Below are 26,985 nucleotides of genomic sequence, written 5' to 3'. Positions count from 1 at the left end.
AAAAAATTTGCATCTGTTCATGTTTTAACTGTCACCCTAATGGGCTCTTTTAAATCTTAATATGATTCATCAATACATGACCCGGGTGACATAGCGAAACATTTTATAGGATACAAGATGAATATGAATATAGATAAACATGGGAACGTTATATATCATCTGAATATATATTTGAAAGTGAACAAATATATAACATAATTTTATAAATATATTTAATGCATTTGATTAACCATATTATATATTAAATGAATTTTTTAATTAATCAGATTGAAAAGTTACAAAAAATAATATTCTTAAGAGCTGCATCTACTGCTTTTAAATATCTCAGTTTGTTAATCAATAATAGACAGATTCAATTTAAAAAATAAATATCTTACATTTTGCCGAATGGACATATAATTGAAAGAAAAGTGAAAAAATGCATTTACAGTGGAAGAGAAAGTGAATGAACGCAAAATCGTGTTTCGAGACTAATAAAACTTCTGGGCTAATAAATATTACATTGAAAGGGCAGGAAGATGCAGATTATATCAATTTTAATTACTTTCAAAGAACACAAAAATATTAAATATTCCAATTTCATAAGTGTACGCTAATATCATAACCGTGGAAATGAAAATTGAAAATTGGGAAAAAAATTAAAAATTATATTCATAGATAAAACATGACAATAGGTAATACAGGTTTTTATTTCAAAATAAAATTGGAAATTGTTACTTCAAAGCAAAAGTATACCTTTATATTATAAAGTAAGTTCAATCTGAACAATACAAAATCTAACTGTAGCATGAATTTTAAACATGGAAAACTTTTATAATTGATTATATTAAAATATCATGGTTATAACTGTGTTTAATGGATATAAACAGTGTATATAATCTAGAGTACGTAATTTTATTGTGAGTTTAATGTACATAAACATGTCCAAATTCTAATGTTCTTTGTAATGCTAAAAAAATTAATTTTTTTTATTCAGCCAAGTCAGCTTTTGAAGCCTTTACGGTTACCAATATCATCAGAGATAGTTCCATTCATTTATTCAATATCTAAAGTTCTACAGTCAAAAAGTAAAATTCAAAATTAAATAACTAAATGTTTAATTTAGTAACAAGAAAGAACATTTACCCATTAAAGCTTAAAATAACATACTAGATTTATTTGAGTATCAGAATATCAGTCTATCATATATCAGACTCAATTAAACTTAAATTTCATACCAAGTAATAAATTCGAATAATAAATTTCGTGTGAACGCCCACAGACAATATAGGTTTATGACCATTAAATTTATCTTTATGATATTTCTCATCAGATCGTAAAATATAATACATTTAAAACTGCACAATTAAAATACATTCAATACATTTAGACAACTATACTTTTCCTTATTCCAAATATGCAGAGAAACACATTTTCTGACTAATCATTGGAACGGTTTTTAATTATTGTTAGCGACTAGTACTATTTTGTAATCAAATGCCCTTATATGCAAAAATTTTCTAATTTAAGAGATGAAAAATCTTCAAATTAAATTTCGCAGTGTGAGAGAATAAGAATTAATTTTCTAATATGTATTCCTGCCCCTTTTAGATTCGTTTTACCACTTACATGATGCGAGATCATTAGATATGACTTGAACGTACACTGAAGATTTTCCACAATATCTGACTAATTTTAATTACTTTTTTGAAAAACAAATAAGGCAAAATAATTTTCTTGATAGCGAAATTGGTCACGGAATTCTCATGGCATTACAGATCTTGCTACTACAAGCTTCTTTGTCCAATGTGGAAACTTCTTCCTTGATTGCGACACGGATGTGCACTTACGAAATTCGGATCTGACAAGCGTGATACATTTTCTTTTCATAGTTCTCTTCTTACCACTAGATATAAAGTTTGGGTCAAACGTTCTGCCGATATCACTTTATTATCAAACACTCACAATTTGTCAATATATTCACCTGCCATGTCTACCACTTTCTACTAAATTACTGGAAGGTGGAGGATACTATCAGCACGCTCACCTCTGCTTATGCCTTGCAGCGACCATCCTAATGTAAGGATAACACCCTCCATACTTTTGTAATGAATATCTCACAGTAGTTCTTTCCTTACTGCGAAGGGATCCTAGCCACACGGACACATATCAGATGCATATGGCGGATGCTTCATTATCTTTCATCGCTAACGTTGCAATAGTTTCGTGGCATCGTTTACATAATAGACCACGCACTGTGATATAGGAAGACGGGATTTGCCACCAACAAATGTCGCCGTTTGCTCCTAAGAGCTGAACGCTGATTGTTACAGGTGACAACCTGATAGTTACAACACGCTGATTGTTTAGGTCTTATCATCCTCCACGACAATGTGCGATGTCTTAGCATGAGCGATGTTCTAGATCTTCCGGTCGGTGGCGATGGCGTGTACTGAAACACCTGCCTTACCAACCTTTCTATCAGACCGTGTTTGTCGTAATCATTTGATGTGACTTTGTGTGACTATCACCTCTTGAAAGAACCGTTACGAAATTTCCAATACAGCAGAGTTGGTTATAGAAGTACAGAGTTAGTTATTAGCAACAAAGAATCGGTTATCCGTGCTATAGACGATTGCAGCGGATCATCAACAGAAATGGACGCATTGATGACATACCAGTAATTTCCTTCCAGTAATTTGACAGAAGATGGTAGACACAGTTGTTGATAACATTGAGGGACTATGTTTGTAACCTGCAACAATACAGTATTTGCATAATTATCGAGGCGGTGTCATTACTTTTTAATTCAATCTTAAAAAAATACAAAAGGTATTAATATTGTGTAATGGTTTCAATGGTGATTTATACGATGTTGTAAGAAACGCATACACACTATTTAGCACCAACCACGGCATGTAAATGTGTGAGATCTATCAAAATCGAGCTTCGGGCGTACTCGAATGTTAAGGGAGATTTATCCAAAAAATATCAGTATACGTTTTGCTCTTAATTTTTTATCGCCTGTGTGCACATTTTACGTGATAATCACAGATCTTACCCTCATAAAGAGAGAATGCTCTAAAAGTTTACAGTTGAAAGTATTTATGTACTATGCTTCGTCTAAGAGACAGGAAATTGTCACGCATGCGTTGTAGAGAATTTGAAGTGACAGCTCCTATTCGGTTTCTTCTTCGTAAATTCCATTTTTGCTGTTCTAGAGATCATTCCAAATAGAGAGATGCAAAAGAACGGAGGACGAAACTTTGTATTTCGTATTTTCAGTATGATCAATGGAATAATCAAACAGAAAGATGGCTCAAGTATATCTGTTATCTTTGAAAGGCTGAAAGTAATCGCATTAGAGAGAGATTATAGAATTTGACATATTTGTTTTCTGAAGAAGTGCGAGCCATTGCAAGTTACTCAGCAATGCAATGTTTATTTCTTCTGTAAAGACAAGAGTCTCGCTGTAATTAATGGCATTAAAATAGTTTAACATGAAATTCCTTGCATCATTTTATTATTATCTTTTGCATTTATTGCAAAGAAATTTCGATTACAGATTATAAATGAAATTTGAGAATTATTCATGATTTTTTGTGATAATCAATGGGACATTATTAATAAGCATCGATTCGCATTGACACATAATTTTATAAATTTATGAACTTTAAAACTGTTGGGTCTATAATATAAGTTTGGCATTTGCAGAAAATATAACTGAAAGTATTCAGTTTTTGATATAAATTTGTCAAACGAAGATTTGGAATATCTATTTATTGTAAACTTCCCAGTCCAATACGCTGGAATTATGGAAGAAGTAATAAGGTTTCAGCACATAATCAATGATATTTGAAGAAGTCAATACTAAAATTATGATATAAAAATCAGCAATAAGTAATCAATAATAAAAAATCAGCAATCAGTAATCAATAATAAAAAAATAAGCAATCAGTAATCAATAATCTAAAAAAATCAGCAATCAGTAAATAATCAGTTGATCAGTAATTAATCAGTAAATCAAAATGTCTAAGGATTTGCGATAGAATAAATAACTTCCTTTTCATGATTTTTTTTTTTGTTCACTGTCTTCAAGAGGTGCCTCACTTTCACTCTTTCCTCAATGTTTTTCGCTCTTTTTTTAGAGAAAGATGCTCTTTACTGATGCCTCTGGACCTGGCTAATATATGGTACAGTATGACCTAAAGTCGTGAGGATCTAATTTCATCCATTAAACAAATCAGTGAAGTCAAGCATGCGTCTCATTTGATAATTTAGTTACACTGCTTCAAAAATTCTAGTTCTAGAATTTTTCCTTTTTTTCTGTCCATATCTGACATTATAAATTAAAAATAACGTATACTTGGCTGATTTTTCTGAGAAAACGTTTAACCATTTAATAGCTTTAGTAATTTTGCCCGACATTAAACCTTTTCGACACGTTCCTACTTTACCATTTTAGAACTGTAACATGATACAGATAAACGTACTGAAAATATATTTTTTAAGTTCTTAAACTACGAGATATACGTGTATTTATTCTAATTTGATATTCTCAGTATTCCAGACAAGTATTATTTATTAATGGCAACGTAAAACGAGTTTGGATCTTTTCATAAAGCTTTTTTCCTTCAATAAAATAATTTTAATCATTTGCTGTATGCTTTGCAGACGTAGGACAATATAAAATATACCCGCAAACATTCACATCAAGACTGAATTAACATTTAATCACAGTACTTCTAATGCTTACATTTGAGTCAAAATGTTTACTTTGATTCACCATATTCTTTTGAATTTTCTGCTTTTCATTTTGGAATACTTAAAAATTGTCTGATATCTAAAAATTTGCTTTTCCTCGTTAACTAGAAGTGGCGGCTTTGTTTCAAATGAAAACATTTATGAAACTAGACAAGAAACTTCGTGTTCATCTTCATCTAGTTATTGTTTAACCAAATAAAGGAGAAATCTGTACGGTCAAACAAGTTACATCTCATTTATTGTGAAGTCGAAAGAATTCATCTTGTTAAGTGTTACCATATTTTTTAGAAGTTAGCTTAAATAGTGTAGCGTAAAATCATGTATATATTTGAATTTCTAATGTCCTGTTTAATAACCTGTTCATACATTACATGCAGGAAAACGTTTCTTATAATACGTACATTTTTTAAAAGAAGTGTAATAATTACAGATTAGAATACAAATTTTATGTCACTATTATCTTGGATAATATAAATGTATATACCTTATGTTTATGGAACTTGAATGTTTTTATGACATTCAAATTCTGTGTATTTTTGTACTAAATGGATGAATAAATATGTCTTGAAATTTGGTGTGCAATGTTTATTCCATTATTTTAATGGATACAAAGACTTTCAGTTTATTTTATGTGAGATTCAAAACCTTTTTTTTTAAAGTAGACAATAAAAGTATTGTGCTTTTTAATTATATTTTCTTCAGATTTTCGCATTATTCCATACAATTTAATTCTCATAAATTACTAATTTAAGGTCGTGGTTAATTTTAAGATCATCTTAATCACAGATAATTTGACCGATCATAATTTCTCATCATTAACTCTGATTTTTCTACCAGATTTGTTTCCAGCAGATATTAAAATAATTTAATGCATTTTTCTATACGTAGACTGCTTTCAGCTTTCTAAAAAATACCTGATTTCTTAAGAAATTAATTTAAATATATTTGCCATTATTACTTTAAAATGAAAATGCTGCATTATTTTCAAACTCAGTATTATACGTGTATAATCTACGACAGATTGCAAGAAATGAAAACAAAAATATTGATTTGGGAAATTATTATGATTGCTTCAGTTTCAAGAACGTATGTCTAATCTTAATCAGCATGCAGGAAGAAACTGAACAAGTTTAAAATTGCTGACCAAGTATTTCGAAATATTAATAACAGTTTTTTTCTTAAATTCTATATACATAAATATATAATTAAAAATAATAATTAAAATCAAACTAAAGTGACTAACAATCTAGCGAGAAGAACACTGAAACTAAAACAAAAGCAAAACAACTCAAAATTATACTTTAGTGCTTAATAATCTTAAATTTACCTCTCTAAACTATTGTATATATATTGGGCCATATAAAAACTCTCCGTGTTCTTTTATGCATTTTTGAGAAATAAATTTCAATCAAGTACATATTGACCATTATGATCTATAACTGTCATTTTTTGGGTAGCTTCATAATTCCTTCGGTGTAGAACTTCTATGGTTTATCATCGAAAAACTTGGCCAAGTGATTTTCAGCGGCAATTCGGTCGGCCAATTTTTTACCATAAAGAGAGTTTTGCAGAGACTGAATCAAATGGTAGTCAGACGGCGCAAGGTCCGGGTTACACGGTGGATGCATCAAAACTTTTCAACTAAGTTCCATCAATTTGTTCCGAGTCGTCAATGATCTGTGTGACCTCGCATTGTCAAGATGGAACACAACTTCCTTTCTATTAGCCAATTCTGGTCGCTCTTTCTGGATTAAATCGTTCAAACGTTCGAGTTATACACAGTACAGGGCCAAATTGATAGTTTCGCCAGGTTGCAGCAGCTTATAATGAAGAATTCCTCACGTGGAACCCAAACATCGAGCTTCTTTTTGTAGCCTGCTCTTTTGAAATGATCCAAACTGTCATATGGTTGATGTTTAGTGCCTCCGCTATTTCTTGCAGCTTGCATGCCAGTTTTACTCCAAAATTTCAAAACGTCCAGTTGCAAAATTGCATTTTCAGTCATTGGCCGACCAGAGCAAGGTGCATCTTTGACATCGAAATTTCTGGAAAGGAATCGAGCAAACCACTCCTGTATCCTTCGTTTACTCACAGCACTCTCACCGTACACTTCACAAATTTTGAGGTATGTGTTTGCAGCGTTTGTTATCTTTTTCTATAGTAAAAGAAGCATCACATAGCGTATTTCTTACGTTACTTCACCAATTTTCAAATCAATATGACGTTTTACACGAGCAACGAATTAGAAAACTATCTTCACAAACAATGGAAGCTGAATGTCACCTTTTAAGCATATGTTCGTTTGAGACAATCGGGTGAGTGTTGTCGAATATATAGGCATCAATACCATCTAGAGGCAAAAAACCGCGGAGACATTTTATATAACCCAATATATGAACTGTGAGCACAAAAACACTTCCCGGTTTCGAAAGGGTATACTTTTAATACCGAAAGGACTATTTTGTCCGAATTTTTAACTAGTTACATGAAGTTAAAAATTTTTAGGTGGTATTCATTTGCATCAAAGACTAAATGTGCCCTCCATTTAGTATGATGGAAATATCAATGCGGTAATCCCTGTTCAATCATACGTTGTGAAGCGTATCCTGTGTGAAGGAGTTGACAGCAACACTGATGCATTCCTGAAGATTAGATTTGTGGCTAGTAGATTACATACACTTGGTTCTTCACAAACCACCTCAGAAAAAAGTCGCAAACAGTTATGTCCGGTGATCATGGGTGACAACTTGATAAGTGAATCCTCGCAGCCTATCCATCGGTTTGGGAGGTTCTCGATTAGAAACCTGTGTGCAGCATGATGCTAGTGTGGGAACGCCTTTTTCTTGTTGTAGAATGTAGTCATCTCTCTCTCTCTCTCTCTGTAGTAAGTTGCGAATCAACCAGTCGCGTAGCGATGTTAAGTAACTTTCATGTCTAATTTTTATACTTTAAAGAAGAATGGACCGTACACACTGATATAGCACAAAATATATTCATTTTGGGATAGTCACGTTTCACAACTCAAGGAGTATACGGATGTATAGTTTCCCAGATTCTGACAAATTTAGGTTGCATCAATTTTCATACCCAAGTAATCAAAAAAATATGCTGTTGAGGATTGGTACTAGTAGCCAAGTCTTTAAAATAAAGTTATATAAGATGAAAAATTATTATCCACACTTGTGTCGTTTTCTGTTTAATAATGCTTCATGATTTTCTGAAAACATTTCTTAAAAGGTTATATTTGAGGAATTATTTACCTACACATTGTATTCAACTTGAAGTCGTAAATGTGGCAAACACTTATGAAGGCAAATTTCAGTTGTCAAATATCTATTTAAAGTTCCAACAAGTATTCCAAATCTAGCATTATTTCAAAGATTTAATAATCAGGGACCCGTAAAACTCCCTGCACCTACATCTGGATTTACTGCAGTAGCAGCTAAAATTATTCTGATCAAAGTAACCGAAATTGGAAGTGCAACAGAAATTCAAGTATTTCTCAGTAAATTTGCATTGCCTGTAGTTTCATTCCAGAATGTAATTATCATCTATTTCAAATACAATCCATTTCCAAAACATTGTGTTCACTGTTTCCCAGTGTTAACGTACAACAATGCGAGAACTGAACCAAATTATATGACAGATTAGGAAAAGAAATAACCACTACTACAATATTTCCCCTAATTCGGCAATGAATGAATTTTATAAAAATTTTTATTCTCACAATTTCATCCGAGCACGCTTTAATATAAATAATAAACTGTGGAATCATTTAATGTTTTTTTGTTATATTATAGGAAGTTACTGAATTATTCTTTTAAAAACCATTCTTTTAATTTTTTATACAATATATAGAAATTAATTCAATTTGATTTCACAAACGTTAATATTTGTGAATTTCAGTTCATAAACGTGGAGTCATGAAAAAGTAAAGTTACTTGAAATAAAAGTCTTTTGATTAGTTATGGGCAAAAACGTGTCCACCGAAAACATCGTCAACGAAAACGTGGCGGGGAAAGCAACACAAGGCGAAAACGTCGTTGTATAAAACATTGTGGGAGAATACAAAGCAAGGAGAAAACATCGCAATTCTGAAACATCGTTATAAAAAATAAATCGGTTTAAAACTTCTCATTTTAAAAACATCGCCTTCGAAAATATCATGGTAAAAATTAAAACACCTACAAATCATGACAATAACATTGCGAAAATGCGTCATTTAGGCTTTAAGAGTTTGTATATTCCCATAGTTATTTATGAGCTCAAGAACGAATGACGAATATTTTTATTTTTGTATTTCATGTTTTTTAATTAACTAATAAATATAAGAAACAAGTTGAAAAAATAAGAAACAAGTTCAAAAGCTCAAAAGAAGTAGAAAAGTAATTTTGGGTGTAGCAGTTAATAAAACTGTACGGTTAACGGTTAATATGGTTAACTAATAAAAGTCATTAATTAATTAATCTCTTTTGTAAAGTTTTATTATTTATTTATTAGTTTTTCGTGCAAAATGTAGTCTGAAAAAGATTAAAAAATAATGGAAGGTGAGTAACTACATGTGGTTACCTATATTAAAATTGCTAAATTATAATTGTATAATTATCAAATTATACAATTTTGTCACACGTTATAAGTAGCATTAGTTTCCTACTCATGTTCGGTTACTGAATGCTTCAGTTTCCTTCTTAAGTTTTCTGCAAAAATATAAATCACAAATATTCCTCATTCCTTCTTGCCCTCACAAATCTTATGCAGGTATTTACAACTTAAACACATGACTGCGATGTTATTGTCGTGCGATGATTTGTAGGTGCTTTATTTTTTACCGCGATATTTTAGACTATGATGTTTTTAAAACTGCGAAGTTTATTTTCGACAATGCTGTTTTACATCTGTGATGTTTATTTTTCATTGCTTTGTTTTCTCCTACGCTGTTTTGTACGACAACGTTTTCGCCTTGCGTTGTTTTTTACGCATCGTTTTCGACTGATATGTTTTCCCCTGTAACCCCCCCAAAAAATGTGAGATGCTAATCAAACTGCCAGTGACAAACACATAATATTATAATAATTACAGATCGCTATATATTTCGCACAATACCAAATACTGAGAGTAATCATACTTTAGTATTATGTAAGACACATATGTTTTTCAAAAGAACAATTTCGAGAAGAAGCTGTCCTGTACTTGGGGCAACGCGTTAATTTTAAGAGATGAAATTCCAGCCTGTTATACTTTGAAGAAAAATGTTAATTTATTATTGATCATATAACAATTCCTTATACACCAAGCAGAATAATGAGCCAATAACAAAAACATATATATATTATCAAACACTTTAAAATACGTTAACCTATTTTATGTACATATCTTAAATTTTACATCAAAAGGTAACACGCTCAGTTTTACTCCAACATATGATATTCATGCAATTTAATTTCGTTCCCGAAACACCTCATGTTATTTTATAATCAAATGTTTTATACTTTCTCAAGCAAATTAAAAATGCAGAATCCCCTTATATCTTTATTTAATAACGTAGTTAATGGCTCAGTAATTAGCCATGTCTGTTATAACAATAGGGATAATTTATACCTAGACTAATATTTAACAATATTTTAAGCCACTTGGCACTGTGTAATTAATTAAATTATTAAAATCGGTGGAATTAATGCCTCATAAAGCTCTTAACTTCTTTCATCACTTTAAAATGAAAAAACATGTCTAGAACTAGATCTCAGAAAACACTCGCCTCAACCATTTCACCAAGCTTGAATTCTGAAAAGAAATTTTCAATACTCACTCTCCCTCTTCTTTTTTACATAATACAGTCAATACATACAGCAGATATTCAGTCAACAACACAGGTTTTGAACAGAGAACTACTGATTGAAACTTTCCTGACATACATACACACTTCTTTCACTACCACTGCTTATTTTCTTACTTCAAAAAGCGCCCAACGTATATCCCGAAATTCCTGCATATTTTTGCAACCGACAGCAGTCAGCGACCTTCGAGATAGAGATGAAGAAAACAGAAAGTTGGCAGTCTGTTGTCTGTAGCCAAGCAAAGCGGCAAGGAAAAGGAAGTCAGTGCAAAAAATGACCTCTTCTGAAATACGAGCTACTTAAGGTATGTAAGTAAGCATTTCATTCCCAAACTTCTCTCATTGTCGCAAAAAGGAAAGGAAGAATTATTTGCATATAGCCTCGGCTCTATGTTATAGTACAATAATACCTTTTTCCTTTCCTTTCTCTTCATTTACGCTGCAAAGTATATTACAATATGTACATTCCACGCAGACTTATGTTAAACGCACTTCAGTCAAAGCATTATCTATTCACTTATTTTACATTATCTTATTTAACTACACCGTTATTCTGAAAGAAAATGTCTGTTAAGCTGTAAACCCATTGTTGAAAATTAGCTTGCACAATTGAGGAATCCAATGCATAATTAAGATGCCAGTTTCCGTTTTCATTAATTAGTATCTAAATATATATTTAACGAACTTTCTAATTCGTAATGAAACGAAACGCTTGTAATACTAATAAGGTAACACTGGCTAAAGAAATTAAAAGTAGAATCTACTTTTAATTTCTTATCCAGTGTGACCTTATCAACCATGCATATCTTGCATTACTTAAGGAATGACTAAGTGTAGAGAAGCCAAGTAAAACTTTTATTTTATTACTTTATTTATCTTCTTCGTATCAGTTAGATAGCAAATTTTCCTTGATTTTATCTATACTTTATCTTTCACGTTAATTACAAAATATTAGAATTATTAATACGCTTTCCTGACATTTCCAGCGTTTCATTGTGGGGAAAAAAGAGATCTTTTAACTTTGAGGTTTATCTTATTGCATTACGTCTTATTATTATTTATACAGATCCAGTTATTATTACATAAATCTTATCAAGATTATATCTTATACTATTATTATTCAAATTTCGTGATAATTTTAACGCACGTTTTTTGCTGAAATAATTGCTTCAACAAGTTTTTTTTAATCATTCACGTGGCCATATTTTTCAAAAAGGTAATACTGTATTCTCATCTGTGATCCAGTTAGGAGATCACTGTAGGATATTACATCCGGAAAATAATAATCGTGATTACCTTCACGTAATCAGAGAAAACGTGATTCATCGATGGATCCTTCACCCATTTAAACTTCAAGCAAATAAAGATTACACACATTTTACTTAATTTCCGTTGCTTTGGGAAAAAAAAGACATTTTTGTCTTACACCCATTAGCTCTACTGGAATTAACTATTCGCGCAGTAGCATCTATGATAATAGGAAACATCTGTGTAAATTTAATTTCAATGAGAAATGAGAGAAAATTATAGCTATTGCCAACTATTCTCTTTCAAGGGTAGCAGTCTGTTCGATGTCGGGTAAGGTCCAGTTTGTACGTTAAAACAACTTGTTCTCTTTTAGGTATTCGACTACGTTCGACACCTAGATTTTGGAAATTAGTACAAATATAAATCGATTATTGGTGTTATTTATCAGAATACTACTTAAAATTATTGAAACAGGGAATAAACATATGATCAAATTATAACTTTGGGTCCTTTCTTACATGCTGTGTTAAAAATATGTTTACTAAATATAGATACTTCTTATCTACTAGATATTACAGCTGCAAATTTATTAAGGGGACTCGAACATCTTAAAACCCATAAGATCTTCGAATATGTAACTGTTGCAAGAATTCTTATAACATATTTATTTTAAAAGCAATTACTTCCAACCTTTTACAGCTGACTACATAACATATCTGCTTTCTGAAATAGTTAGAAATAATTAGAAAGTTTATGTTGCCACAAATATTTTTATAATTTAATCCGCTTTGTGACAAAATTTTTCTTCATGTTTCCACCTTGTGCGCACAGTTTAAAACATTCTGTTGCATAATTTAATTCCATATTTAATATATAGCTTTTATAACTTTTGGAAACTACTGTGAACCAAAAATTCTAAGAATTTCATGTTAAATTTTTATATTATTTGGAATTGAGTTTATAAAATGTATTTTATTAAAAAAATCTGTAATGTTTTCGTTCATAAAAGTTTTTCATATTAAAATATTCATCAGATTTTTGGTTCAGTTAGAAAATAGTGCCCATATAAAGCATTCCATCAAATTTCAAGTATGTACCTTCAGCCATTTTTTAAAATATCATGCGCACAAGGTGGAAACATGACGAACAATTTTGTCACAAAGCGGATTAAGTTACAAAAATATTTGTAGCAGCACAAACGTTTTGGCTACTAGTTTCCAAATCAGCTATATTATGTAGTCGGTTGTAAAAAGTTGGAAGTAATTGCTTTTAAAATAAATAAAATAGCTCACTTCTGCAACAGTCACATATTCGACGATCATAAGGGATTTAAGGTGTATGAAGCCCCTTAATATCCTTGTATAACTCTGGTAAGTGTGCGTCGAATGCAAACTTAGGAAATGTCAATTCATCAGCATTTGATGCTATATCAAAGTTCATCTTTAATAGCAGATGGCCGCCTGGTACGTCAACTGTCATAAAATATTTATCCATGATCATATTAATGTAATCCTTTATTTCTACCATGGAGCATTTACGAATTTTTCCACAGAAAAATAAGTGATAATATTGAAAATAGTATACTTTTCGTAAAATTCAAATTTTTATATAAATTTTGTTTTCCCTAATTTTTTTTTAATTAATAACAACACATACCTAATCATAAACAAAACATATTTATAAGTTCTTTAAATCCAAGTTCAAATAAAGGTACAGTACGTTCAAATATAGGTGCTAATGTGCTAAAGTAAAAGAACTGGTAAATTATAATAAAAGAAATAGTATAAAAGTAGGCCTGTTTAAAATAGCCCTCATAAAGTTTCTTGATAGTAAATATTTGGAACCAAAACGAACTCTCGTTTGGCTCTGTAATAGACTTCAATAAGGAAAATATCTGAAGACTTCTCCCGAAGAAATTCAGCAAATTCTTTCATTTTGTAAATCTAATAATATTCTTTCTCTGGATCCAGAATTTTAATATTCAACCGCAATGAAGTTAGAAGCAATAGTTCCTTTAAAATATATGCCATAACTTTGATCCAATTCCCCTCAGCAAAAATTTGTTCGATAAAGGATTATGTCTTGGCCATTCCCTTTGTAACGAGCTTTCGAATTAACCGATAAACTTTGAAATACTCTGGTGTATAATCTTGTTATTAACTTTTGACGGAAAACCAGCCTCACATATTTGGGTAGTTGGCGATATGCGATGAAACATTACGCTATTCCGTATAAAATTTTGGTTGTTAGCATAAGGAGAATAAACTAATCTCAGAAGATTTACGGTTTTTGAGATTTTATGCATGAAATTTGCAAAAAGGCAGGAGACTATAAGGTACCTAAAAATATATTTCCCACGGAATTTTCATATACGAAAGCGTAATTCCATTATCCGATTGCAGAGTTTGTAATGACTTAATGTCCGTGCATACTGACCAGATAGGAGTGAGTTCAGCTTACTCCATCCATTGAGGTGAAGGTCAGCAAATGTCTTTTGATAATTTCTATTCAGAGGTAACAGAATATTAAGGATAAGAATTATTTTGACATTGTAGTTTCTAATTATGTAATATGGTTGCTAATATATATTAAATAGTATAATTTTATTTAACATTTCCTAGCTTGTGATACAAAATAAGTTATGATACATTAAATACATACGTTACCTGTAAAATATTAGATTAAACATTTCCATATTTTCATTTTCATGGAAGCATGTTTTTTTAACTTTCATTCACATTGAAAATGTGCTTACATATTTTGGAAAACTCTGAACTCACATTTAGATCTATAACGATCTTCTCGTCATGAGTAATAAAATTAAAGGAAACGAAGCTAAATAATTTCAATCACACTTTGAATGAATGCTTTCTTTAGAGTCAAATATATGGCATAAAAAGCATACGCACACATACATATAATGTACGTGAAAAAAACAAATTATAAAATTTTTAAACTCTTAAGAAATTTTACGTAATTAACGCTAAAAGCGGCAATAATTACACGCGGCAACAATAACAGGCGACAATAATTAAGCGCGGCAGTAATTAAAAGCAAAAATTATAATAATAATCACATGTTATATTATTTGTCTTTAATCCCAGTTTCTTCTTAAAGGGTTCGAAAATTTTTAATTTTTCCACTGGCTTCCAAAAGGCTACAGTAAAATTTAATTAATATGGAAAAGTATAGCTTGTATAGCTTTGATATGGAATTGTAATTAATTCCATTAATATGGAAAGTATCCGATTGCACGTGAAAATAAAAAATATGTTTGTGCGTGAAAGAAAACAACCATTATACAAGTTGAAAAGGATATTTTATTTTCATAAACTATAACATGACGTCACATTTAAACTGTAAACAATTTGATATTTAAAGCTAAATACAAACAAAATATTTATTAATAAGGCATGTGACCATTCCGGACCTTCATGACAAATTTGAAAATGATTGTGAGTGAAATGATGATGAACTATCTCACATGCTAGCAATGATCATTCCTTTATGGCTGCCAGTTCCACTTAAATAGCCCTCCACGAAGGCATTCTTTCCCTTAGGCAGATAGCCTTCGAGTGCTTTATCATAAACCTAACGAAACTAATCCTCAGTTTGAAAAAGATTTTATGAACACCACATCAGTACACAAACAGTCTGGGATTGCGTTGTGCAATGCACGGCGCAGCGCAGTTCCAGAGAGGTGACGTGCTGAGTTATCACACCTATACCAGTGGTCTCAAACAGCTGCCTCAAAAGCGATTTTATGTGGCCTGCGAATGCAATTCGAATAAGTATTTGCTGCAAATGCGATGTCGCAAATATTTCAAGATTTGAAGATTTTGAAGACTGAATTTACAATATTTTTATTGCCATTAAAAACGAACTAATAGCGTATCAGAAAATCTATAAATGATGTTCATTTATATACAGTATGGCATAAATATTATTCAAAGATTTGAAGATACAGATTTTATCAACTTTTAGTCTTACATGCCAGTAAGAAAATAAATAAACTCAATAATGAATTTTAATACTGAAAATAATCGCTTTCTTTGGAAATACATTTATAAAGGAACCGCTTTTTTTTCAATGCTGAAAATTAATAAGAAAAACCTCCGATTGACAGGTGCAGTCAGCAATGAAGATAATTTCTAGTAACTAGTCTTTAAGGCTACAAACTTCAGAATTGAAACGCCATCAAGTATCCAACTGTAGTAAGAAATAAAAACGGTTTTAGAATCATTAGGTTTTGTTGAAGCTGGAGTCATGAAAAATGTGCAATGCCCTCGCTGAGACTCGAACCTTGACCTCTCGAATACACGTCGAGTGTGCTACCGGTACACCACGAAGCCGTGTTGGAAGGAAGGAGGAAATAGCTTATGTACTTCCCTTTTTAAAGGGTGACTGGGGGCTTGGAAACCAAGTTGTCCTATCCTGGTGGTGACGAATTATTGCCCAACACTTTTTAGTTTGAGTGCTACTGTAAAGTCATTAGTTATTTTTTTTAAGCACGAGACGTGAAAAACGGGCAATATCTTCGCCGGAACTCGAACCTAGACCTGTGGAATACGCGTCGAGTGTGCTACCGTTACACCACAAAGGCATGCTGAAAGGCGAGAGAAAATACCCCATAAGTTAATAATTATTTACATACAACTATATATAACAGAGCCAGGATAAGGATACGGCAAGTAAGGCCTCATCCTTATCCTGGCCCATCCCATCCTTATCCTCTCAGATGAATAACTAGAAAGGGTGCCATATTAGTTACGGAAGTTTAGAAGTTCATTTAAAAAAGGAATTAAGATTGTTAATTTTCAGCTTTAAGCAGAACGCATCAAGAATCACTGTTTTCAACATATTATATTTTTAAAGTAACAAAATTTTATTAACACTCTTCGTGGCAATTTCAAAGTATTACATTCTTAATAATTCTTTCAATATCTGTGCTTTTCGTGGCCCATTTTCTGGATAATCTTCTTGGACAAGATGGTGCTTCTGGGTTTACGTTTGACGCAGCGTAATGTCAACATAAATAAGCAGCAAAGGTATTTAACTGTGAATTAACATACCGGCTTTATAAAATAAATTTAAAAAAAATTAGAATTTGGAATTTATTTTGTGAAAGCGTTACAGTAAACTTCCGGACTGATTCAGAGGCTAATATTAAGATAGCAAAAACACCAATCTCTGTTGAAGAAACCACTCATGTGCTTTGCCATATTTAAATAAACCAACCTACTGTACTATTTGTTAACGGTGAGAGAAGTTTTAATTAAAACACAAATTATAAAAAAATATGTAATATCTTCACTGATCAAGAAAAACTTTCAGACATGGCAATTTGCCTTATAGAAAATTAATGAAGGAATCAAGTGAGTTTTGAAAGAGGTTGAAAAAAGAATTATTGATTATTTTTCTCCATTAAAAGCAAGAAAAATTCCCTTATAAGAAAATGTCTGAATGTTAGAGTAAAACTCTTCAGATATGACTATTTATACTGCTTGGGTATTTGGCATTTACCACAAAGCTATTATTTTAGCTTTTTCATTTAAAAACTAATAATTTTTATGAAGATATAAAATTGCGATTTCAAGTATTTTAAGTAAGTATTAAGTAACTAGTGATTCAAAATCGTTACTATACACAGCGTGTTTCAGCAATTTGGTTACGAACTTTCGGAGAGATAGAGTACACTTGGATGATAGAAAATCACACAGCAATGCATAGTTGGAAATGCTTTCTTAGAGCGAGGACACAAAACACAAGAAACGAATGACATGAACAGGGTGAGAAAACATGTTTATTATTATGTTTAGTACAGCAGAAACAAAGAAATGAAAATAGAAAACGATAATTGTCATCAAAAAAGAATTAAATTTTATGACATCAAAATTACGACCTCGACCATGATGCAGGGCCTCACACCTCCTACGCATGGCAGATCAAATGCTCTGAAAAATACCTGGCGTTCCTGGACTTCCCCAGCGGCTGCAACCATGCGTGCAGTTTTGTACCCCAGTGTCCTGACGTACCCCCAGAGACCATTGTCAATGCAAGTGAGGAGTACCGATATTGCTGGCCAACACACCGAACCACCCTGCAGATCCAATGTTATTTCTAATAACATCGAAACGTTTATCTGTTTACCCTGATCTAGTGTTAAGGATACGTTGCATTCAGGTGGAGATGTCCTTCAAGGCTGTTAAGGTGTGCAAAAATTTAACATTCCCAACATTTTGGCCGCACTGAACATAATAAACATGTTTTCTCACCCTGTTCGTGTACATCGTTTCTTGTGTTTTGTGTCGTCACTTCTGCGCCAGGAAAGCCTTTTCGACCATGCTTTGCTATGTGATTTTTCATCGTCTAAGTATACTCTATCTTTTCTAGAAGTTTGTAACTGAATTGCTGAAACACCCTGTATATATATAAGGAATTTATCATGGGGAGGGCGCAAATTTATCTCATTGCCTCAGCTGAAAAATATCTAAGCATGGCCTTGATATGTATTTTTGTTTGTGTATCAAAAGAAAAATTTAATAACTAAGAGAAAGAGACTAGGTTTCAATATTTATTTTCGAGTTTTCTCCCACTTGAAATTTCTTTTTTTTTTTTTTTTTTTTTCCGAAAGTTCAAAAAGGTTTCAGAATTTTTTAGTTTTAATTAAAATTAAATTAGTTAATGTTTAATTAAACATGTTGGAATTATTTGAAATAAATGTCAGTCTAAAAATTTAATCTTTAGCTGTCAATATATTTGAATTACAACGTGTGACCAATAAAAATATCTGATCGCTACCAAACTTTAGCTTTAAGACAAAAAAGAAATGCGAACATGATTTTTTTTTTTTTTTTTTTTTTTTTCGTTTGCGATATCACAGTTTTCTGCAGGTTTTGATAAAATTTATTAAGCGGAATTAAAATTTAAAAGAAAATTTTATTTTGTCAATGAAAACTTTTCTTTTGCTAAAAAAGAAAAAAGCAATTCTAGCGTATATGCTGTTTTCCGGTCGTGCATTTTGCCCACATGCAATTTAAGCTTGAGGCCACCGACCACTTGAGACCACTTTTGAGTGTAGCGTAATCTTGCGGTCATTGAACATAAATATAATTAAAAACACATCATCCATTAAATATAAAGTATTTCTGATATTGGTTAAATTATGGGAATCCAAGAACTGAGAGGCAATATTCATCGAGCGACATAAAGCAATTGATTATCTGCTATGCTCCTAAGCATCTGCCGTTGGACGACAAAGACTTCAGAAAATGAGCGTGTTTCATCATCCATTCCTGAACATTCTTCCGCGGATTTGTAATCAATGAGGGAACAAAAGACCCTCAGGCAACGTCAAATGACCTTGAATGTTGGGGAGGGCTTTCATTTTCCCTAACTCGTTGCTGGTCCAGAAAGTAAAAAAGGAAATGAGGGAACAGTAAACAAATAAAAAACGAAAGAAGAAAGTTTTAGAATGTAGTTTTGTGTCTTTAAAGTGAAAAACTTTAAATCTTGTGCTATTTCTTTATCCCATCGATAAGATATTCTTCTTTAGATAATAAAACCTCAAGCTTTTTATTTTGTGTATTTATTTATTTTACTATTATATTTCGTGGAATAGAATGGAAAGTAAGCTTAGTATTGTTGTCCAGTTATTTTAAAAGAAAACGATAGTTAACTACAGATTTCTAAGATAAATGTACTTTAAAGCTTAATTAATAATATATTTAGATTAAACTATAACATTGGCATACAATATTTCAAACTTACTTCTTGTTCAATTTGCATGAGTTGAATTTTTGTGTATTGACTGTGGAACTGAACCTATTTAAAATGGGGGAGGGGGAAAGCCATCACAGGGGGAAAAAAAAAGTTGAAAAAAGGAGTAAAGGACTATGTTAGAAAAGTAAAAAGTCTTCACGTCATGGGCTTCTCATGATGACTTTATAAGGCCATGGTTAGTAATAAAATACTAATTCAACCTTTCCGGCACGCTACCTTTTCAATTTGGAGTTTTGATTTAAAAAAAAGTAGGCAGTCTAATTACGCCTTGAGGAGTACACAAGTAAAATTTTGTGAATTTCACTTATCGTTTGAATTATGTGCACACTGATTGAATAAAGCTTCGAAAAGAGTGCTGAAACGAGCATTCTTGTCAATGAACAGACCGATGAGATGCAGAGAAACAAAGAATACAGACTCTCAGTTGTCCTAGATTATCGGTGAGCCCGGTCTGGGCACACCTAGGGTTCGCCGATTACAATCTTCTCACTATAAATGCAAAAAGTTTAAATCTTTCATTAAGATAACTTGGGCATTTGCAGCCTGAATACTGATAGTTATTATAATTAATGATTCTGAAAGATTGCAATAACGTATCTACAAAATAATGATCAACAATTGATTTAAGGCTTTCGTACGAATAGAATAAGCCAAGCGGAACCCAACAGATCATTGTCAAGCTAACTTGGAGATTGCTACTTGTGATAATAATCATAAAATGAAATTGTATTTCGGAGACGAAATACAGTGGCGCTGCAACCTTTCAATTTGTCACAGTAAAAGAAGTATTTGGAAAGGCACATGGTATCGAAATTGAGTTTCTTGAAGTGTATGAGGTTTACTAATGGTTAGAGCGAAGAATTAATATCAGTGAAATGGTGTGAAAATCAGTCACGGAATAGTTGTGAACTTGAATAACTACACACTCCGCCCAACCGGTATAATGGTTAATGTCACTGACTGTCGTGCCGAAGGGCCGGGATTCGAATCCTGGAGAAAGCATGGATTTTATAAACGTATAGTGTCGATGGGCATGGCGCCACGATAAATATCAGGCCAGCCGAAAGTCTTCTCGTGTGGTTTGGTGGAAAGGGAGAGGGGTAGACCTTCGGCCCCGCCCTCCCAAGGTGTCTCCATCAAAATTGGGAGAAGGACTGAGTCAAATCATTGTCGCCTGTTACGTGCTCAAGGCTGTTGCCAACGGCAGGCGTAATCCAGCGCCCCTTGCCACGAGGAGTTTCGTGGGCTTGGGCTGACTACGTCAGACAAGTGAGCATAAGCAACAACATACATACGCGAGGTTTTGTGGATTCTTTGATTAAACGTCAACAATGGAAAACAAAAGGATCTGGTATGATCATCGAAGTGGATGAAAGTATATTCGCAAAGTTCAAAAACAATGCGGGACGGATTCTACCACAGCAGTGGATCTTTGGTGAAACTTGCCATGAAACAAACGAATGTTTCCTTGTGAAGCTGCGAAACCGATCCATGAGCATTGTAATAGAAGCAATTAAGGAAAATATCGAAAAAGGAACTGCAATATATTCGGATTTGTGAAAATCATACTGCACGGAAAAACTGGAAGAGGAAAGTTTGGAACATTTCAATAAGTACAATTTTGTCGATCCGGGAACTGGAACACCCACAAAAAAGTAGAAAGACTATAGGGTAACACCAAATGGTGAAATAATAAACACAGCGAACGGCACGTCATCACCTGAAAATTATCTCCCGGAATTCATATGCAGAAGGGAAATGAAAGACCCATTTCAAAAAAAATTAAACGATATTAAAATGTTTATGCCTCTAAAGTAAAAAATTCTTAGAAAGAACATTTTTTATCAATTTTTTATATGTATACTGTGTATTGACGCCAATGAAGTCTACTTTGCGAGATGTGCGCTTGCAAAATGGAAAAGTATATTGCAAAATGGAAAAATACAATAAATTTGTAGCGTGTAACGTTTGCCATCGTGAATTTTCGAATTAGCTTCGTGAAAGAGCCAATGTACTAAAAGACGTACGTAGACAAATACATAAGGAAAGCATATGTTATGTTCAAAAATAATAATTTTTCTGTGGCAACAACGGACCAAGAAGTTCTTAATGCAGAATGCTCATTTTCTGGATATTTACTTAAGCACAAAGTGTCACTAAATGCCTCCGATCACAATGTGGTTTTATTTGGAAAAAATGTTTCCGGATAGTGAAATCAAGGGGAAAAAAGTTCAAATTAGTCAAGGACAAAAAAAGCGGATTTAGTTTGTTAAAAAAATTAGTGAAAAAATAAATCCTCACTTGCTTGATTGCATTAAAACAGCTGCAGGTGTGTTGGATCTTGAAAAGATCTTTAAAATGAACTAAAGATTGAAACAATTCCAAGAGCTGTTTAATACTGAAATGAGAAAAATTTTGAAATATAAATGAGCATTCTATTTAACTTTAAAGAAAAGTTTATCTCGTAGAATCTTCAAACAATGGAATATTTTTCTTACATTTTCTTAAGGAAAAGTAAATGCTTCAAGAGTTGAAAAATAAGGCTCTTTTGAAAGTTACCAAGTGCTTAAATTATATAAAGCTAAGTTTGCTTCGACTAAAAAACTAAATGTGAGAAATCTATTGTAAATTCTTCCATAGCGAGCAACTTAATTGATTATTCTCAGACAAATAAAACAAAAATACACATAAGGTTGATACAGAGATCTCTGAAAATAATAATAATAAAAAAAAACTGCTTGACAAGAGAAACATCTGCGAGTTTTTGGCAGTTTATTTCGTAAAGGATTGTTATTCATATTTTTGTTTATCAGTACGCTTCATTTTGTCATCATTACGCGTTCCTAATGCATGCTCTTAATAAATTCTATGTTCTTAACGGTGTTAAAAGAGCTGCATTGATTCGTGGTTTGCTTTCAGTGATTAGGGATTGGTTTAAAAATATTTTAACATGGTTTGTAAAACCTACTTTTGGTTTATCATCTTATTATGTAGATCAGGTGCAGAAGAGTAAAATGAAAAACAACAGAAAAAAAAAAAAAAAAAAAAAACTACGATTTGCTAATAAGGGGCTTCATTGGATGTATGTAATGATATTAGGCAGCATAGTGTACACATTGTTAGCATTATGACTCACAAAATAATGATGAAAATCGTGAAAGGAAATTTTAATGAATAGACCTTTAGATTTTAGAAACATAATGACCTAAAACGTGTAGGACATTATTTTAAGAGGGCCTGTTTTATACTGGTAACAGAAGCTTTGTTCACTGAAATTTTCAAGCATAGAAGGCCCTGGAAATATGTGGCTCATAATTGAGCAACATGAATAAAGTTATAAAATAACTAACAAGATCTGAAACACGTCCTAAAAGAAAAATAGGATAATTATAATTAGAATACAACTTGAAGCATTATGGAATCAGTGTCACACTTGAAAGGATATATATATAAGAGCTAAGAGTCATGAAACTAAATTCTAACATTTTATTTTATAGATAAGAATAATAGGATAAATTTCTCCGCCTTTAGGTTTGCAAAATAAATTTTGCAATTATTAATTAAATTTTTTCGTATACAAATTTAAATTCATTTAACTCTCATATACTGAAGCATCTATTAAATAAATTAAAAGAAAAATTGAATGCATTAGTCAGAATTATTTATTCGTTTTCAAATATTCATGTATCTAGGAACATTTTATTGTATTCTCAGTTTGTGGTGTCGCTATGATAGAGACTTGTTATTTATAGTTTTATATTGTCTTTATTATAAAAATTAGGATTCCAAATTCCTGATTTAATTTGAACTTTAATAACTCTAAAAATTACGGACATAATTTGGAGTAATATAATTTTTGCACTCGCATAATTTTTAATTACATGATGTCCAATGAATAGAAGATCAAGTTCGAATGCCTAACAAAAATTCAAAATCTTCATCATAATGTACACCCTTTTAAAATAATTCTAAACATACGAGTAGGTCTAACATACCTGTACACCTTATACAAAAAAACAGCAAAAAAAAGGACAGTTCTATATCTCCTATTCTGCTGGACCGATCGCCGAAATTTAACATTTTCGAGACATTTTCCATGTCTCGAAAGCGCAACTTTCAATATACATTAGATTTATATATAGCATACTTCTAACATTAGGTATTTTGACACAAAATCGGACTTCTTCTGAAACAATATACCAATATTTTTCCATATTTCGATTCTACGACTCAATATTATGCCAAAGTGCCAAGTTTTGTAAAAATCGCAGTAGTAGTTTTTAAAAAATTAGCTCTCAAAATTTTAGCACTTCCATGTTAATTTAATTTCGTATATATTTGTTAAAATAGCTTTTTTGTTAAACTTATTTGATTCTTCTTTCCCATTTCGAAATTTAGGTCCATTCCAAATAAAATCCACCGATTTCATATGATTTATTTTTAAAATTTGTATTTTAGAATAATGTTTATAAATTTTTCGAAAAAAATTTTGAATTATAATCTATAACATTTTTACCATCATCTTAAAGTAGATATATTTCTAAGCATAACTTCAAAAAATTAGAGTTTTCTATTTAAAATTTCCTAATACATGAGTTGACATATTGGCGCCTTTTGAAATTTATCACATTTGTTATAAACGATAATAACGCTAAAATAATGTTATAAATTAAGAAGTTCACTAAGTGAATTGTTTTCAGCTCAAACTGAAAATATGGCCAAGATAAATTTTTTAATTTCTCATCACAAATTACAAAATTTAATATCGAGGCATAATTTGAGTCGTAGAATCGAAATATGGAAAAAAATCGGTACGTTATTTCAGAAAAAGCTCGATTTTCTCTCAAAATATACTTATGGTAGAACAATACTACATATAAATGTAATATATATCCTAAGTTGCTCTTTCGAGACATAGAAAACGCAAATTAAATTTCGACAATCGGGCGAGTAGAACGGGAGATGTAGAACTGTACCATTTTTTGTGTGTGCATGCTGTACTGAGTTGGTTTTTAAAAATAAAGTTTAAAGAACGTGTTTTTCATAGACTAGATTTTCAATGAAAATATATCGAAAACATCTGACATCCTTTTCAGAAGCAAAAACAAATTTGCTCGATGAAAACCATCAAACAGTGAAATATGAGAGAATTATTAAAAATAGAATAAAATCTTTACCATTAAAGTAACAGAAAGCACTTTAGGATTACCATTAATAATTCAAGTTGTGCAATGACCTCCGGCCCACCAACGGTCGATCGATAAAATTTCTGAACACTGATAGTTTGATTTTAGGCGAACGGGCTGGTTGCATCGGCGTTTTCTATGTTTACACTATGTGAAAAGTGTATACAAGTCAGTTGCCCTTAGAAAGTCCTCCATGAAAGCATCCCTCCCCTTATACAAATAGCTTTAGTTTTCTTTCCCATAATCAACTAAACTAAAACATAGTATGACCTCATAGAGTTACATGTCTAATAAAGCTTTATTGTAAGCAAGCTAATATTTGCAGAAGTGTTGATGTCTGAATATTCTTAGCAGGCTTATTGTTATAAAACATGCATTTCGCGGTAGCTTCGGTCAAGTTCTTTTACACTACAAGGAAAATTGTCTTAATCAAAAGGTGTTTATCCTGACAAATCCTGCATGGACAAATTTCTGCAACTAGTAATCTGAATTCTGAAATATAAAAGCTTTTATATGACTGAAATAACAATGCTCCAAATAAAGAAAAGAAAAATAAAAGCAACCGCAAAAAGAAAAATATGAAAAGATTATTATTTTATAAAATCCAAAGATTAAAATATTATTTACATTTTTTCAACGTAGGGGGATATTCTGGCGGCTTACGTTTTACTGACGAATTCTAAATCAGTAAATCTTTTAAGAATATGCCACATCTTTCCAAAAAATAACAGCTAACAAATAAAAATTACAGATATTTAGAATAAACTATTTTTATACAAGTGCAAGTTTATCTTTAAGGGATGCAAACTAGCATACTGTCTCCTCTTTAAAAAAGTAAAATAACAACTGAAACTGCTATTGTGAATGTCACAAGAATAAAAGAAATATCATACAATTTTTGAGACTGGAATTATCAATTTTTTCCCAGTTTGTTGAGTCTCCTCATTGCATTAAAAGACCACACTGGAGAAAAAAATCTTAACTATGCAAGGAATTTTAAAATGCCGCTTAATTCTCAATTTTTTTTTAAATCTTGCAGTTTTTGGCATTTTTCCCCCTCTTCGCTTGACATCAGGATGGAGTAAGAAATATATAGGATTTAAAATAAGGATTTAGAAGACAATTTAATTTCGAGGAAAAGAATATTTTTGTATCTTTTTATTCTTTCATTGTCGTTCATATTTTAACCATTTTTTTCGCTTCCGCTTAACAAAATTAATTTAGGTGGTACGATTTTAGCAAAATTAAATACATATTATCCGTAAATATAATCATTTATTAAATCAAGTCTAATGTAATAAAAGACCTGTATTTTTCTTTGATGAATAATTTTTAAAGTAACTTCGTAACGCAAAAAATTTAATTGTCAGAGGACATCTAAAATCTGTTTTCTAACACACTTCCAAAATTTCGCAATGATTACAGATATAAGATTTCTCATTTTTTTATAATGCTAAACGGAGAAGTCTACAAAAGAATTAGTAGAATTTACCCTCCGCTGAAGCTAACTTCAATGTAAAATACGTTACAGGCTTTATTTGCTTAGTTGAGGCTGACGCGAATTTATCAATAAATTTCTTGACGAATCTTACCATTAGTAATATAATATAGTCGGGAAATTTAAGTCTTCGGAAGGGAACTTCTGCACAATTCGAATGACTCTGATCAAACATTTGAATACACCAATATTTTCAAATTGTTCTAGTACACATGCAACTCACAAAAATAATATAATTATCAATCATAAAACATTGTCAACATCACAGGTCCGAGAACGCAGATAAACTGGCAAAAGAGGCTCGAAATCTCAACAATAATAATAACATTAATGTCATCCTCTCGGACGCAAATGCCATGGTCAAATACAGATTGAGGGAACTTTGAATTCCAGTAAAGCACCAGCTGCATAACATCAATAGAGATCGACTTGTAACTAAAACTCTAGTCAGACTTAGAACTCGCTATCACAGAGGCTTGAAAACAGGCAGAAAGAATAGGAAAACCTATAGGAACTGTGATAACTGTTCGGACACAGAACTGACAATTGCATACATTTTTGATTGTCTGGTCATCCTTGCTGAATTGTTAAAAATTAGCATCTTGTTTAAGAGACAGAATTTCTATGATGATAATATTTTGCAGAGGGCCAGGGCTGTCATATTCGCCCATATAGCACTATTTGAGTAGGATTCT

The sequence above is a fragment of the Stegodyphus dumicola genome, chromosome 3 (assembly GCF_044657685.1).
Source record: "Stegodyphus dumicola isolate Sdum_Otavi_A_Nest chromosome 3, ASM4465768v1".
In the NCBI taxonomy this organism is placed as follows: domain Eukaryota; kingdom Metazoa; phylum Arthropoda; class Arachnida; order Araneae; family Eresidae; genus Stegodyphus; species Stegodyphus dumicola.
This window is presented reverse-complemented; position numbering follows the sequence as displayed.